General features: G+C 46.0%; 1 pseudogene; it reads left to right on the top strand.

Moving 5' to 3' along the window:
* The window catches only part of LOC136620179 (protein polybromo-1-like), a 73,780-nt pseudogene that overhangs the window by 44,997 nt on the left and 12,227 nt on the right, over window positions 1-16,556 (top strand).

Below are 16,556 nucleotides of genomic sequence, written 5' to 3'. Positions count from 1 at the left end.
CACTCTGGAGGTTTCCTATGTAGAATTGTAATCCTTTCCATGCAGTGTAGACTTTTACTTTCACATCAATCCCATGATGCATCAGCAGAGCATTGCATGAGCAGCTTTAGACTGTATTATTACATTCTGCATTCACCTAAATAAGCTGCAGACCATAATATACAGTCAGAAGATGAGCTGTCATCTCCTCTATTATAACTGTGTGATCATCATCAGTAACTGTGATCAGTGTATCCGTGTCCCCCTGTAAGCAGTATCAGTGATAGTCCATGTAATAGCATCACACAGCCTGACTAAAAAACTGAGCACTTAAGCCCAAGTAGATCAGAGCTGGTCAGAATATAGATCACATGACCACCTGAGATAAAAAGGGCCAGGAGTTTCGGACAGAAAGGAATAACTGACTAAGGTAATACTAGCTCACTTATATATACTTGGGGGATAGCTGCATAATGAATGAATAATTAAAATCACCGGAGTGGCCCTTTAAATGCCAAGAGCTGAATGGTTATAATTGTTATATTTTCCATCTAATCCCACTGGTAGCTACTAGAAGCATCCTCCCGCCATTCCATGTAGTTACTGAGGGACCAGCACTAGTTCAGGGGATCTGGTGCTTCTAGGAGGCAAGGATTATTTACAGTCCATTGGTCCTGTTTCCAATAGTGATTGTAAGTGCTGGTATAGGGGGAATTGGAGCGTTGTATCCAGCTTTATTAGTGTTTGTGCAAGTGGCACTAATTTTAGATGTCATATATTTCTACCTGTTTGATTTGACTCTTTTCATAGTAGGTAGGTGCAAGTAAGGAGACACTTACATGAACCTGGTGCTGAATCTTAACACCTAGAAAGGGGTATTTGTTAAGGTATAATAGGTAGAAATAGTAGGGATTGATGGCAAATCTGCATAATTGCAATTCTGCTTGTTTTCTTAGGAAACCTATTGTTCCTCAAAAAGAGCCATCTCCACTCTTGGAAAAAAAAGATCCAAGATTTGGAGGCAAAATTTGCAGAATTGGAAGGTGGTGACGATGACATTGAAGATATGGGAGATGATGATGGAGAGATGTTGGACGCCCCAAGTCTTCCACAACTTCAAACCCCCTTGTCTGGTGAATTAGATCTCATGCAATACACTCCTCAACAGGTAAAGTAAAGCTAGTCTGGGAGAATACACTAATCTACTCTGTACCCAAGCAGTGTTGATGGGTTTATGTTGTTGAGAAGTACATACAGCCCTCATCAGGCTTGCACTTTATGTAATGTCCAGATACCATACAACCAAAACTTCAGACCAGGTTTAACTTATCTTTATCCCCCAGGGCCATAAAGTGGACTTAAAGGGGTTGTCTCACGCCGAAACGGGTTTTTTTTTTTATTCAATAGCCCCCCCGTTCAGCGCGAGATAAACCCGATGCATGTGTTAAAAAAAAAAAACGGGTAGTACTTACCCGAATCCCTGCGCTGCGGCGACTTCTTCCTTCTTCTTACTTACCTTAGTAAGATGGCCGCCGGGATCTTCACTGTGCAGTCCATTGCCGATTCCAGCCTCCTGATTGGCTGGAATCGGCACACTTGATGGGGCGGAGCTACGAGGAGAGCCGCCCCATTCAGAAGACAGAAGACCGCACAGCGCAAGCGCGTCTAAAATCGCCATAAGAGGCGATTTTAGATGGATCCATGGAGGCGGGGACGCCAGCAACGGAGCAGGTAAGTGAATAACTTCTGTATGGCTCATAATTAATGCACAATGTATATTACAAAGTGCATTCATATGGCCATACAGAAGTATATAACCCCACATGCTTTCATGAGACAACCCCTTTAACATTAAATATTGGAAGTGATATGGTTCTATGTTTTATTCCCCCTGTTAACTCATTGTGCAGGTAACATGTTTATTGTTTGTCTGTAGTGCTCACACTGAAAATGGACAACGCTTATGACTAGAATTGTTTAAGTGGGATTTACCATTTTTTGTTTTAATGGGGTTCTGTACTTGTGTAACTATAGCTCAAAAATTATGAGCAATATATACTTTTTAGTTCTCCTTCTGATCTGACTATACTGGTGCATATTATGCTTTGCCCTAAGATTGCCGTGGTAGCATCAGTAGAGTAACTCTTCTGTGCATGGACATCCTGTCTTGATTTAGCTACCATGGTACCCCGAGAGATAGCTTAAAGCATATTTGCACTTTCAGATGACTTTTCAGAATAAGCTGCAGTGTGTACATGGAGAATAACACTATATGTTCGACCATTATTTGACTTGCATTCTACATTTTTCCCAGTTTTTCTCTCTGCAGGCCTCCTTGATTTAATGGGCTAGTCTCTCCACAGACACCTCTTCTATGTAAGAGCTCTGCTAAAATTGGCTGATTATCCCGATCCGGCTCATCAAGTTATCTGCAGCAGTTTACTTTACCAAACTTCTAGAGAATCTCCCTAGTGGGTGACCTATAGAGTTATAGATGTGGCCAATTAGATGAATAGCCCGAGTCCACCATAGTGAGTGTCACTGCTTGTTAGCAGAGTCCCCACCATTCAGGACCCCGGAGTGGAGAGCCACTAACGCCTCAATACACAAGTGCCTCTGAAGTAGTCGTGAACTTTTTAGTTTCTTGTAGTAACACAGCTGGAAAGGTACATTATACCAGATTTGGTTTTGGTGGATGGATTAAAAAAAATCCAAGTGAAAACCACTTTGGTCCAGATAGTCTATCATTCTGTACAACTAATGAAGTAAAAAGGCTTTTCCATTTTCCGTGTGATGCGCTGTCATTAGCAGGGTGCTTTTTGCTCATGGCATTATAAGTTGGGGCTCCATGTTTGTTGCAGAGGCTTTGCCGCTTGGACTGAATAAAGAAAAGCAGCAATACCACGTACATACATGTTGTGTCATCGCTCATGCAATTCCCTGTCTGAACGTAGAGTTTTTTATTTTCTTACAAATGCAGAATTTTTTTTTGTTAATCCTTTTACAATTGGTGTTTTAAAACACTAAATCAGGCCACCGCACAACCACAACCAAGCTCCCCCCGATGTACCGACGACCTGACGCCAGGAGTCAGGCTGCCCTCCCCTCCCTCATTGACGCAAGGGGGAACCCTAACAGAGGCAGAACCCACTGAGACACCCAGTGACAAACAAACGAAAGATGGCGAACCAGGGGAGACAGTGGACAGCAAATTACCCAAACAGTTGTTAGACAACGGAAAGGTAAATTTTGAGAGCCAAGGTCAGGCCCACTATTGTTTTCCGGTATTTAGATGACTAGTAATCTCTTCTTTCTGGGGTGGGAGGGCCGATTGCGTGGTATTGCTGCTTTGTCGTGGCTGTGCTTGCAGATCTGCTGAATGTCTTCCTAGCTTGTTGCTTTTTTTTCCTTTATGTGTCTCCATTTCCTAGATCTCATCTAACATAGAACCATACCGAAACTGTCCACTCTCTAACCACAGATCTAGCCTAAGATTGTCTGGTGTTGGCAACAGCCACCAAAGAAAAGGCTTTTCCACTGGGTTTCAGTAATTCTAAATTCTTATTTTCTATTTATATATAAAGAGTCGGGTTACTTTTTAGAACATTTTGAACAAAATATCTAACGTTTTCTCCATTTTAGTCAACACCAAAATCTGTCAAGAACAGCACTAAGAAAGAAGGAGGCAAGAGGAAGATTAACATGAGCGGTTATATCCTTTTCAGTAGTGAAATGAGGGCAGTTATAAAAGCTCAACATCCAGACTACTCTTTTGGTGAACTTAGCAGATTAGTAGGAACTGAGTGGAGGAACCTTGAGGCCACAAAGAAAGCCGATTATGAAGGTAAAATATGGATCTGATTCCATCTCGACCTCCCTTCAGAATCCACCTGTGCAGACATCCATGCTATAGATTTAATCAACACAAGGAGGTGCCATCATAATCTCTGATATCCCTGACCTGTTTACTAATGCATTCAAGCCCTTAAAGACGCGCACCCCCTCCCCTTTCATTTTTGTTTTTGCTTACCCCCTTTTAGAAGACCATAACTATTTTTATTTATTCATTGACGTACCGTCCCTGTCGCCCCTTTCCCTGGAAAATGCACCCCACCTTTTTTTATCAGGATGTTGTTAAATATAAGCCTCCCCCGAAAATAAGCCCTAGCTATACTAGGTTAAAAAAAAAAAAGTTAAAATCAATACTCACCTAGTCATTGGCATCCGTGTCCCTCGCGCTGCTCTTCGGCGTTGCAGCAGGCTGCAGTCCTCAGCGCTGACAGGATTTTCTTCTGGTGACTGGGCTTTAATCCCCCGCCTCCGGGAAGAGAGCGCTGTGATTGGATCAAACGGCAGCCAATCGAAGCCGGCGGTTGATTATTCACAGCCATTCAGTGTTGGTTCATCCAGCAGCTGCTTTGATTGGCTGGCACTTAATCCAATCACAGCGCTTGCTGGAGGCGGGGTACTCAAAGCCCCGTCACCAGAAGAGAATCTTGTCAGCACTGAGAACTGCAGCAGCGTGGGGACCAGGGCGAGGGACACAGATACCAGCGGCTAGGTGAGTATTGCTTTTTTTACCTCATTGCTTATACTCACTCAGCCGCTGGCGTCTGTGTCCCTCGCTCTGGTCCCTACACTGCTGCAGTTCTCAGCGCTGACAGGATTATCTTCTGTTGACGGCGCTTTGAATCCCCTGCCTCCAGTAAGCGCTGTGATTGGATCGAGTGCCAGACAATTAGAGCCAGCCCTCAAAGAACCAATCACAGCGCTTACTGGAGCTGGGTTATTTAAAGCCCTGTTACCAAGTGAAAAGAATCCTGTCAGCGCTGAGAACTGCAGCAGCGCAGGGACCAATGCGAGGGACACAGATGCCGGCGGCTGGGTAAGTATTAGACACCCCCTGAAAATAAGACACTGTGCCTTTTTTTTAGGCAAAAATTCATATAAGACGGTGTCTTATTTTCAGGGAAACAAAGAAGCTGTATGAGGGCTTGTTTTTTTGCGAGAGGAGTTGTATTTTTCAATGGCACTATGTAATGTACCGTATAATGTACTGAAAAACCTTTTAAAAATTCTAAGTGGAGTGAGATGGAAAAAAAAACTAATTCCGTCATCTTTGGGTGTGCCTTGTTTCTACAGCATACATCCTGCAACAAAAATGATATCACTTTATTCTATGGGTCAGCACAATTATTTTGATACCAAATTTATGGGTTTTTTTTTCTTTTGTTTGCTGTAGTATTATTTTTTTCCAAAGATATTCTATTTTTTTTTTTTTTACATTTTCTGCCACCATCTTCTGATAGTCCTAACTTTTTTGTCTTTTTCTGTCAACACGGTTGTGCGAGGGCACATTTTTTGAGGGACGTCCTGTAGTTTCTATGGGTACCATTTTGGAGTACATACAACTTTTTGATAGCTTTTTATTACATTTTTCTTGGAGACGGTGTGACCAAAAAAGCGCAATTCTGGCATAGATTTTATTTTTATTTAACATTTACCGTGCGGGGTAAATAATGTGTTACATTGATAGCTCAGACTTTTACAGTTCCCATAGGGGACAAGAATTTCGATGATTTGATCACTCCTGCAGTATGATGAAATCCCATAGCATTACATTATACCGTGATCTGGCAGGCATTCTATCAAGCTGTTAGAATTGATGGTGGCATTTACAGGATTAACAGCTCCGATCAGCAGCGCTACTTATCGGAGCTGTTGTGGACAGATGTCTGCTGTAAGAGTCAGCATCTGCATTGTATGGAGCAGGATCGACCCCCGATCCCTTCTATACAAACCCCAAACATCCAGGACGTAACTGTACGTCCTGAAGCGTTAAGGGGTTAAATATATCTTACCTACCCAAAAACATGTTGTAGTCAAAAACATTGACCTAGCGCTATACCTCTGTTCTAGCGTCCTATATTGAAAGAACAGTAAGGTACTTGAATAGGACTCATGGATGCGGTTGCGGTACATGATAGTATGGCGCAGAGGCCCCCGGGGGGTCTTAGGACATTGATTTTAATTTTGTGCTGTGACCCCTGTAAGAAATAGAGTCTAAAACCCAATTGCAAAGTTGAGGAGTAGCATGTGTGAATCAGAAAACGATTAGCAACCGGAAAGTACAAAGTGGTTGTGAAGAAGTCTCAGGTAATCTGAAAACTCCTTCAAGTATTTACATTTTTTGTATAGGGTATTATACAATAATGGCTTTTACCACAAGCTCCTAATTCATTGTTGATAGCAAAAGATGTAAAAAATACATAAAAGCTTAGTTTGCTTAGTAGCTTGCACAAAGATATACGGGTACAGCTGGGTACAGGCTGCAAGATTTACGTGTACGGCACAAGGCAGTGCACAATGACCTTTGGATAGGTGATAAGTGTCTGCGGGAAAGCCCCTTGAAGTATTGATGGCCTGTACTTGGGGTACTTGTGGGTCCGACCCCTGGCGATTAGCACAATGAAGAGGCTGTGGTCCCCTTCATTGTTTGCACAGGTACAGCGACTGGATTTTGGCTTTAGACTTGGGATATAAGACGTCATTGATTATATACATATATTTGCTTCTTACAGAACGTGCTGCCAAAGTAGCGGAGCAGCAAGAAAGGGAACGTGCAGCGCAGCAGCAACAGCAGCAGCAGAACTCTTCCCCCAGAGCTGGCACTCCTGTGGGAGCTCTAATGGGAGTCGTGCCTCCACCAACACCAATGGGAATGATTAACCAGCAGATGACACCAGCCTCAGGTAGATGATCCATGATCATGCGGACATTGCAGGAGTACATGGCTTTACTTGCACTTTGTGCACTTGTTACTAGACATTATTAATGTGACTGAAGTATTGGTGTTGTGTTCCCTAGTCAGTGGATGGAATATATTTGCATTGTCCTCTCATGTATAGGTAATGGCTACTGTTATCTTATGCTTTACTGAAATATTGTCAAATGATATTGGGTAAATATACTTGGCCATCGTTGGTGAAGCCCCAAACGACACAGAAGGAAACCGATAGTCGTGTCCTGAAGCCATTGGCTGCCGGTTACGGGAGATGTCTCATTAGAGCAAGAATACAATGACCAGCGTGACAACTAAAATACGTAATGGATTTACATGGTTACCTATAGATCACAATCTTTTGCATATTCCACTTGACCTTATTTCATACACTTTCTTCAGTTTACTGGTTAAATGTTAGTGAATCATGGATATAGGGAGCCATTTACAGTAATGATATTATCAGATAAGGAATTTAGCAGCCTTTCCCGAGGCGATCCACTATGAGGGCGCAGTCTGCTTTGGAGAGGAATTTTAGAGAATAGTTCTCTCCGGATTAGAGAAAAGTCTGTTCTTATGCCAGAAATGTGCCACTCGTGTCCGAGGCCTTGTCTAGTTCTCTTCAATGGCCCATTTACACGAACCATTATCACTCAAAATTCATTTGATAATTGTTTAGTGTAAAGGCAAAAAAAAAATCGCTCACTATTTGTTTGCGTTTTTTTTTTTTTTATCACTGACTTTTAGTCAATGAAAGAACTGTTGCTGGATCGCTGGCTTCTCGTTCCGTGTAAATGCTCTCCACTCGGTGCTTCAGGTAGAAGGTGAAGCACTGAGCGGAACCCAGCGATCCAGCGGCAAAATCTTGGATCTAAATTCTCTGCAGCAGCGCTGACGACCTTAGCAGGGACGTCAGCGTGCGAGCAGTCATTTAAGCGACTGTCGGCCCATGTAAAAGGGCCATAAGCTGCAATGCCAGGTCAAGGCAATGGACAAGAGAGGCATTGTTTATGGACAAAGAACCGCCATATGCAGAAGACTGGACGGTTAGGAGCAGTTAATTTACCAGCATCTTGTATGGAAAGGGTAAGCATTGACACAGTGAGAGGCGTATGCTCGTCTCAGGCATCAGAGCGGTGGACAGCAGCCACCTTATAAGTTACATGAGGATGGATAATGATCCTTTAGGCTATTTTCACATGGCCTTTACTTAGGACCTCCCATAGTTCAAGGAAACCAAATTTGGAGCACAATAGGACCCTATAGGTAGGAGGTTCAGGCATTGCTGCAGTAATATGGGCAGCAATTTCTCTCATGTTATGGCAGTAGAAAATGTCCTAAACCTTGATTGCACTTCTCAGCTACAACTACATGGCCTGAAGGTTTTTTTTGGCATTTAAGGTCAATTCTCTCTATCTGCGCACTTATTGTTAGCAGTAGGGATGCAAACCACCAAGTTTCTTGCTACTGTTTTTTTTTGGGGGGGGGGGAGGTTTGTTTCCAGGCTGCATAGTATTGGCTCCTCTGTGTGGTTTTAATTTGCATCTTGAACTTTACACTGAAACTGAAACTTTTCCTAGGGAAAAAGCTATGCCATAAGTACCTGATAGATAAGAGTCCCACGTCTCGGGGGCTTGCACATATTGCCAGAATGGATGTCACCGCAAAGGATGGGAGTATGAAAACCGACGGAAGCGAATGGGTGTTACGGAAAAGGCATAGGTTGGATTCCCATCTTAGCCATGTCTGGATGATATTGGAGAACCCTTTAAAATGGGGTTGTCCAATCAAAATTAACTTTTTAAACCTAGATCCAAGTGGGTTAAAACAACAAAACAAACAGTACTTGTGTGTTCTTAACAACAGCGATCCAGCCCCGCGATTTACCTGGTCTTTGACATCAGAAGTCAGGTGAAGGCTGCCTGCCAATCACAGGCCTCAGAATCCCCATTCAGAACTCATGGCACCATTGTGCCGCCAGGATTTGAGTTGTGATGTCAAGAGAACCGGCGACATGTTGTGTCCTCTGATTGGCGGGTGGTGGTCACCCCCCGTCCGCTGTCAACAGATGCAGGACTGCAGTGATGGATCCTCAGCACGGAGGACAGGTAAGTAGCATTTATTTAGTTGCGTTAACCCATTTTGGCTCTATATCTAAAAGTTCATTTCAACTTGACAAGCCCTTTAAAGGGGTTGTCTCGCGAAAGCAAGTGGGGTTAAGTACTTCTGTATGGCCATATTAATGCACTTTGTAATATACATCGTGCCTTAAATATGAGCCATACAGAAGTTATTCACTTACCTTCCCTGCGCTGGCGTCCCCGTCTCCATGGCTCCGTCTAATTTCAGCGTCTAATCTCCCGATTAGACGCGCTTGCGCAGAAGGGTCTTCTCCCATCTGTTCGGTCCGGCACGAGCGGCATTCTGGCTCCGCCCCTTCTACGCGGCATTGCGTAGCCCCGCCCCATGACATGTGCCGATTCCAGCCAATCAGGAGGCTGGAATCGGCACACGTGACGGGGCGGAGCTACGCGATGACGCGTAGAAGGGGCGGAGCCAGAACGCTGCTGCTGCCGGACAGACCCGAAGGCAGAAGACCCTTCTGCGCAAACGCGTCTAATCGGGCGATTAGACGCTGAAATTAGACGGCACCATGGAGACGGGGACGCCAGCGCAGGGAAGGTAAGTGAATAACTTCTGTATGGCTCATATTTAATGCACGATGTATATTACAAAGTGCATTAATATGGCCATACAGAAGTACTTAACCCCACTTGCTTTCGCGAGACAACCCCTTTAAGTTTTACAGATCTAAAACCTCCCCGAAGACCTTTTATGTGAAAATTGAACAAATTATCGTATTCACAAAATAATAATGATGTTTTTTGGAGGCTCCGCTTTTAATCTTCTCATTTGATCCCTTTACTATATTCATGGCTTATCATTGGATCCTATAGAGGAAACCTCCTGAGCTTTGTTGACACCTTATATAATTTCCATCCTTCCATGATGTAGCTATTAACATGACGACATGTTTTGATTTTTGTTAAACTGCTAACTCATTTTTGTATGTTCTCAACATTAATATCACAGAATTAACGCCATTTCTTCATGTTAGTGCATGTTTGTTTTAATCCATTATATTGCATGTTTGTTCTTCAAGGCATGATAGGGGGCTATCCGCCTGGCCTGCCACCTATGCAAGGCCCAATTGATGGCATTATTAGCATGGGCAGCATGCAGCCTCTTCATCATGGGGTGATACCACCTCCCCACCTCCTTCCACCTGGTATACCAGGCCTTCCGGGCATCCCGCTACAGGGTAAGAATGTCATAACCTCGTTCACTCACCTCCATCCCACCTCTCACTTCAGATGCTTGTATGTATACTGATCCACCGCCAGTCACTTTATCACCAGACACTTCTAACAATCTTTAGCAATTAAGCTGTTATGTTGGGTTTTGTTATGTGGTTCTCGTCAGGTAAATCTGCCGCCTAATTTGGGGGAAGATGTAATTTCTTTGTCCTTAACCACAGAAAAACATGGATTCCTTGTCTAGATTGCATAAAATGATTTTAGAGCAATTTTTTGTATGTTTTTTTCGTTCAAAAATATTTTATTAGTTTCTTTTCAATAGAAAACATACATTTGTCTTACATGTACCGCTGAGAGATAACATGTGTTAGTGAGAATTGATAAACTACAATAAACTCTTTCTGTGACAAATTCGGGCATGTTTCCTTTTTCCCAACTTAGACAGATTTTACTGTCCTCGCCATACAACACTTAAACCAAATCAACAACAAGACTGACAAACAGGGGACAAGGGGACGGGGGGGGGGGGAGGTTTGAGGTTATTGGGGGGTGTGGGGGGGGGTAGGGGGCACTGAGGAGCGTTTTAGTTTGGTCGAGCTTAACTCCGAGGGGAGCCACACCCAGAATCGAGTCCCCTCAGGAGCGTACCTGATCGCCTCTATAACTGTCCCGTAGCCACCCAATTTTTAAATCTTTCAGTGGACCTGAAGATAGTCCACACTTGCCATGTGTGATAGAATCTCTCCTGAGTGTCGCTCTCCTCTGCCCCCAATTCGTCAAATCTCATGAGGCTATTCAGTTCCTCGACCCACATCGCTCTTGTGGGCAGTGTCGTGGTTTTCCAGAGTCTAGGGATGACTCTTCTAACCGCCAGAATGAAAAATCTCAGGATACCTTTCTTAACAGTTTTGATTGAACCTGGGAGGACTGAGAGAAGGGCCATCTCCTGAGTAAGAGTTAATTGAGACTTGCAGATATGGTTGTATAATTCAGTAGTTTCTTTCCATAGGTCAGACACTGCCGAGCAGTTCCACCATATGTGGGACATGCTCCCTCTCTCCGTGTTGCATCGCCAACAGGTAGGGGGTGTCTGGGGAAAGATCTTGTGTAGAAGGTCGGGCGTTCTGTACCATCTGGATAAAATTTTAAAGTTTAGCTCTTGGGCTCTGCAAGCTGGGGACATTTTGTGGCACAGGGTCCAGGCCCTCTCCCAGTCCTCGTTTGTTAGACTGTAACCCAACTCTTTCTCCCAGGCATCTATATATGGGGGGCTCTGGGCCTCCATCTCCCGACTCCGCAACAGCTTGTATAGGGATGAGATCATGTGCCTCTGTGGTGAAGCTGACATGACCATTTGTTCGAAAGGCGTAAGCTCACCTGCCAAGTTCACCTGGGGGACCAGGGACCCCACGAACCCCCTCAACTGGAAGTATTGCATCCAAGAGCCGGAATGTGTTATTCCTTCTCCTATGATCTCTGACAGTGGTTTTACATTTAGATTAGTGATCACGTCTTTAACTCTTGGTATTGGCGTTGTGTGTATGCCTAGTATGGGTACCCCGTTCAGCGTTGTTTCGAATTGCGGATTGGTTATGAGGGGGGTTAATGGGCCTGGAACTATGACCATGTGGTTTTTTTGGCCAAATTCTGTCCAAGTCCTGAAAATCTGGCTTGCGAACGGGGAAATATTGGGGATTGCTTTTATGAGTTTGGGTGGGATCCAAGCAGCCCCTCTCAGGGTACCCGGGACCAGTGCGTGCAATTTTTTGTATGTTTTTGATGATCTTTTATCTTGTTCAAAGCCCTGGTCGGTTGCATTTACTTTACTGGGGGAGTGAGGAAGTATAGGAACTTATTGGAATATAGGGATGGTCTGAGGATACACAGTATTTTGTACAATGGGTGCACCTGTACTTGTTAGGTGGGCTGCACATGTCCGAGCCGGATTCTGCATGCGGGAGCCCACAGCGGAACCCAGCCCTGACAGCAGCCGGCAACCCTGCGTACTTGACTTTCTTTTCTCTGTATTGTGGAAGGTCGCGGAGAGCCGCTGTTGGACATGTGCAGTATAGATTTTGTTTTCTACATTTTTTTTTTCCATGCCGTTGCTTGGCGATGATGCGGAATCCGCAGTCTGTCCACAATGTCAATTACAGACAGGCTGCAGGTCGGACTGCCTCCAATGACTTCAATGGAAGCCATCCGCACAAAAATGCAGCATGCTGAGATTTCTTTCCTACGCTCATAGAAACTACATTTGGTGTCCGTGAGTATGCCAGAATAATCTATTTCGCATTGCATGCTATGAATAGAATCTGCTGCGGTTTCGCAGTGCGGACGCCCGCAGTGGATTCTGCTGCAAAAATCTGTGCAGACCCCCCTTAAAAAAATAAAATACATTTTCATGGTCTGATAAAGAGCAAGAAACCATGTCCACCCCAGATGCTCCACCTTAACAAGCTATTTTAATAAATGATTGTATTGTCCTCTTATTCAGAATATCAGCATCTATCAGGTCCCATTTGTGCAGATTTAAGGAATTTCTTTCACTTTTTTTTAATTATTCTCTTTTCCGGGTTTAATTGCAGTTTCTTTTGTGGGACTGGGTTTGCCCTGATATAAGCATTTCTGGGTGATACTTTCAGCTGTGGTGTTAGTAGGACCTCTATAGTTGGTGCACATGTAGCCCATTAGTATGCTACTTCTGTTTGTCTGTAATATATGTGCTGTTCAGTGACAACTTAGCCATTTTCCCATAAAAATGTGGTTTTAATAAGTGTTTTTTAAGTCTTTGTTTTTTAACCAAATGAGCCATTATTCTCCTCTAAATCTAACACTTTATCACTATTTGCCGTTTTTCAGCAGCATATATTTCACAATAACACCTATAATCAAAATCCGTGTTCCACATCTCTCTTAGGGCATTTACCCACTTGCGTTTATTTAAGGCGATTGTCACTGGGACTTTCTAATGTTAAAAACTAGAGATGAGCGAACGTACTCGTCCGAGCTTGATGCTCGTTCGAGTATTAGCGTGTTCGGGATGCTCGTTATTCGTAACGAGCACCACGCGATGTTCGAGTTACTTTCACTTTCATCTCTGAGACGTTAGCGCGCTTTTCTGGCCAATTGAAAGACAGGGAAGGCATTACAACTTACCCCTGCGACGTTCCAGCCCTATACCACCCCCCTGCTGTGAGTGGCTGGCGAGATCAGGTGTCACCCGAGTATATAAATCGGCCCCTGCCGCGGCTCGGCTCAGATGCGTTCTGACAGAGATCAGGGAAAGTGCTGCTGGTGCCGGAGCTGCTATAGGGAGAGCGTTAGGAGTTATTTTAGGCTTCAAGAACCCCAACGGTCCTTCTTAGGGCCACATCTAACCGTGTGCAGTAGTGTGGAGGCTGCTTTTTGCAGTGTTGCACTTTTTTTTTTTTTTGGTATATTGGCCGTGCAGAGCATTGCGCCCTGCAGTAATACTACAGGGACAGAAGTGGTTAGGCAGGGACAGAAGACATATTATTGATTGAATATAGGCAGTGGGCCTTTGCAAAAAAATTTGTGAGAAAAAATCTATTTGGCCTGGCTATGACTGTGCTCAGTGTTCTGGGTCTGTCTGTGCTGGGTGTAGTAGTTCTACAAAATCATACGCAGCCAGCTAAGTGTTACAGCAGGCTTGCGCCAAATTATTTCCTGGCTCTGTCTGGGCTCTGAAATCACCACTGTGTTGCAGTTCACAGTGCAACACTCTGCAGTTCTGTCACATACTCCAGGGACAGAAGTCCTTAGTCAGGGACAGAAGACATATTATTGATTGAATATAGGCAGTGGGCCTTTGCAAAAAAATTTGTGGGAAAAAATCTATTTGGCCTGGCTGTGACTGTGCTCAGTGTTCTGGGTCTGTCTGTGCTGGGTGTAGTAGTTCTACAAAATCATACGCAGCCAGCTAAGTGTTACAGCAGGCTTGCGCCAAATTATTTCCTGGCTCTGTCTGGGCTGTGAAATCACCGCTGTATTGCAGTTCACAGTGCAACACTCTGCAGTTCTTTGACATACTGCAGGGCCAGAAGCGCTTAGGCAGGGACAGAAGACATATTGATTGAATATAGGCAGTGGGCCTTTGCAGAAAAATTTGGGGGAAAAAATCTATTTGGGCTGCCTGTGACTGTCCTCAGTGTTCTGGGTGTCTGCTGGGTGTAGTAGTTCTCCTAATTCATACGCAGCCAGCTAAGTGTTACAGCAGGCTTGCACAAAATTATTTCCTGGCGTTCCGTAAGCGAAGTCAGCCTCCAACCACAGGCCAATAAGCGGCACATTTAATTACAGCGTTCTGTTTCTGCATTACTGGTAATACAGCATGCTGAGGGGTAGGGGTAGGCCTAGAGGACGTGGACGCGGCCGAGGACTCGGAGGCCCAAGTCAGGGTGTGGGCACAGGCCGAGCCAGTGCGGTGGCCAGGGGTAGAGACAGGGCCAGACCGAATAATCCACCAACTGTTTCCCAAAGCGCCCCCTCGCGCCATGCCACCCTGCAGAGGTCAAGGTGCTCAACGGTGTGGCAGTTTTTCACAGAGACGCCTGACGACCGACGAACAGTGGTGTGCAACCTTTGTCGCGCCAAGATCAGCTGGGGAGCCACCACCACCAGCATGCGCAGGCATATGATGGCCAAGCACCCCACAAGGTGGGACGAAGGCCGTTCACCGCCTCCGGTTTGCACTACTGCCTCTCCCCCTGTGCCCCAACCTGCCACTGAGATCCAACCCACCTCTCACGACACAGGCACTACCGTCTCCTGGCCTGCACCCACACCCTCACCTCCGCTGTCCTCGGCCCCATCCAGCAATGTCTCTCAGCGCAGCGTCCAGACGTCGCTAGTGCCACTGTTTGAGCGCGAACGCAAGTACGCCGACACGCACCCGCACGCTCAAGCGTTAAACGTGCACATTGCTAAATTGATCAGCCTGGAGATGCTGCCGTATAGGCTTGTGGAAACGGAGGCTTTCAAAAGCATGATGGTGGCGGCGGCCCCGTGCTACTCGGTTCCCAGTTGCCACTACTTTTCCCGATGTGCCGTCCCAGCCCTGCACGACCACGTCTCCCGCAACATTGTACGCGCCCTCACCAACGCGGTTACTGCCAAGGTCCACTTAACAACAGACACGTGGACAAGCACAGGCGGGCAGGGCCACTATGTCTCCCTGACGGCACATTGGGTGAATTTAGTGGAGGCTGGGACAGAGTCAGAGCCTGGGACCGCTCACGTCCTACCCACCCCCAGAATTGCGTGCCCCAGCTCGGTGGTGGTATCTGCGGCGGTGTATGCTTCCTCCACTAAACCACCCTCCTCCTCCTACACAACCTCTGTCTCGCAATCAAGATGTGTCAGCAGCAGCACGTCGCCAGCAGTTGGTGTCGCGCGGCATGGCAGTACAGCGGTGGGCAAGCGTCAGCAGGCCGTGCTGAAACTACTCAGCTTAGGAGAGAAGAGGCAGACGGCCCACAAACTGCTGCAGGGTCTGACAGAGCAGACCGACCGCTGGCTTGCGCCGCTGAGCCTCCAACCGGGCATGGTCGTGTGTGACAACGGCCGTAACCTGGTGGCGGCTCTGCAGCTCGGCAGCCTGACGCACGTGCCATGCCTGGCCCATGTTTTTAATTTGGTGGTTCAGCGCTTTCTGAAAAGCTACCCACACTTGTCATACCTGCTTGAAAAAAGGTGCGCCGGCTCTGCGCACATTTCCGCAAGTCCCACACGGACGCTGCCACCCTGCGGACACTGAAACATCGGTTTCATCTGCCAGTGCACCGATTGCTGTGCGACGTGCCCACACAGTGGAACTCTACGCTCCACATGTTGGCCAGGCTCTATGAGCAGCGTAGAGCTATAGTGGAATACCAACTCCAACATGGGCGGCGCAGTGGGAGTCAGCCTCCTCAATTATTTACAGAAGAGTGGGCCTGGTTGGCAGACATCTGCCAGGTCCTTGGAAACTTTGAGGAGTCTACCCAGGTGCTGAGCGGGGATGCTGCAATCATTAGCGTCACCATTCCTCTGCTATGCCTCTTGAGAAGTTCCCTGCAAAGCATAAAGGCAGACGCTTTGCACTCGGAAATGGAGGCGGGGAAGGACAATATGTCGCTGGATAGTCAGAGCACCCTCATGTCTATATCTCAGCGCGGTGAGGAGGAGGAGCATGAGGAGGAGGGGGAAGAGACAACTTGGCCCACTGCTGAGGGTACAGATGCTGCTTGCCTGTCATCCTTTCAGCGTGTATGGCCTGACGACGAGGAGGAGGAGGATCCTGAAAGTGATCTTCCTAGTGAGGACAGCCATGTGTTGCGTACAGGTACCCTGGCACACATGGCTGACTTTATGTTAGGATGCCTTTCTCATGACCCTCGCGTTACACGCATTCTGGCCACTACGGATTACTGGGTGTACACATTGCTCGACCCACGGTATAAGGAGAACTTTTCCAC

The sequence above is a fragment of the Eleutherodactylus coqui genome, chromosome 3, assembly GCF_035609145.1.
Source record: "Eleutherodactylus coqui strain aEleCoq1 chromosome 3, aEleCoq1.hap1, whole genome shotgun sequence".
NCBI classification, from domain to species: domain Eukaryota; kingdom Metazoa; phylum Chordata; class Amphibia; order Anura; family Eleutherodactylidae; genus Eleutherodactylus; species Eleutherodactylus coqui.
Note: the sequence above shows the minus strand (reverse complement) of the source record. Positions and strands in the feature narration are given on the sequence as shown.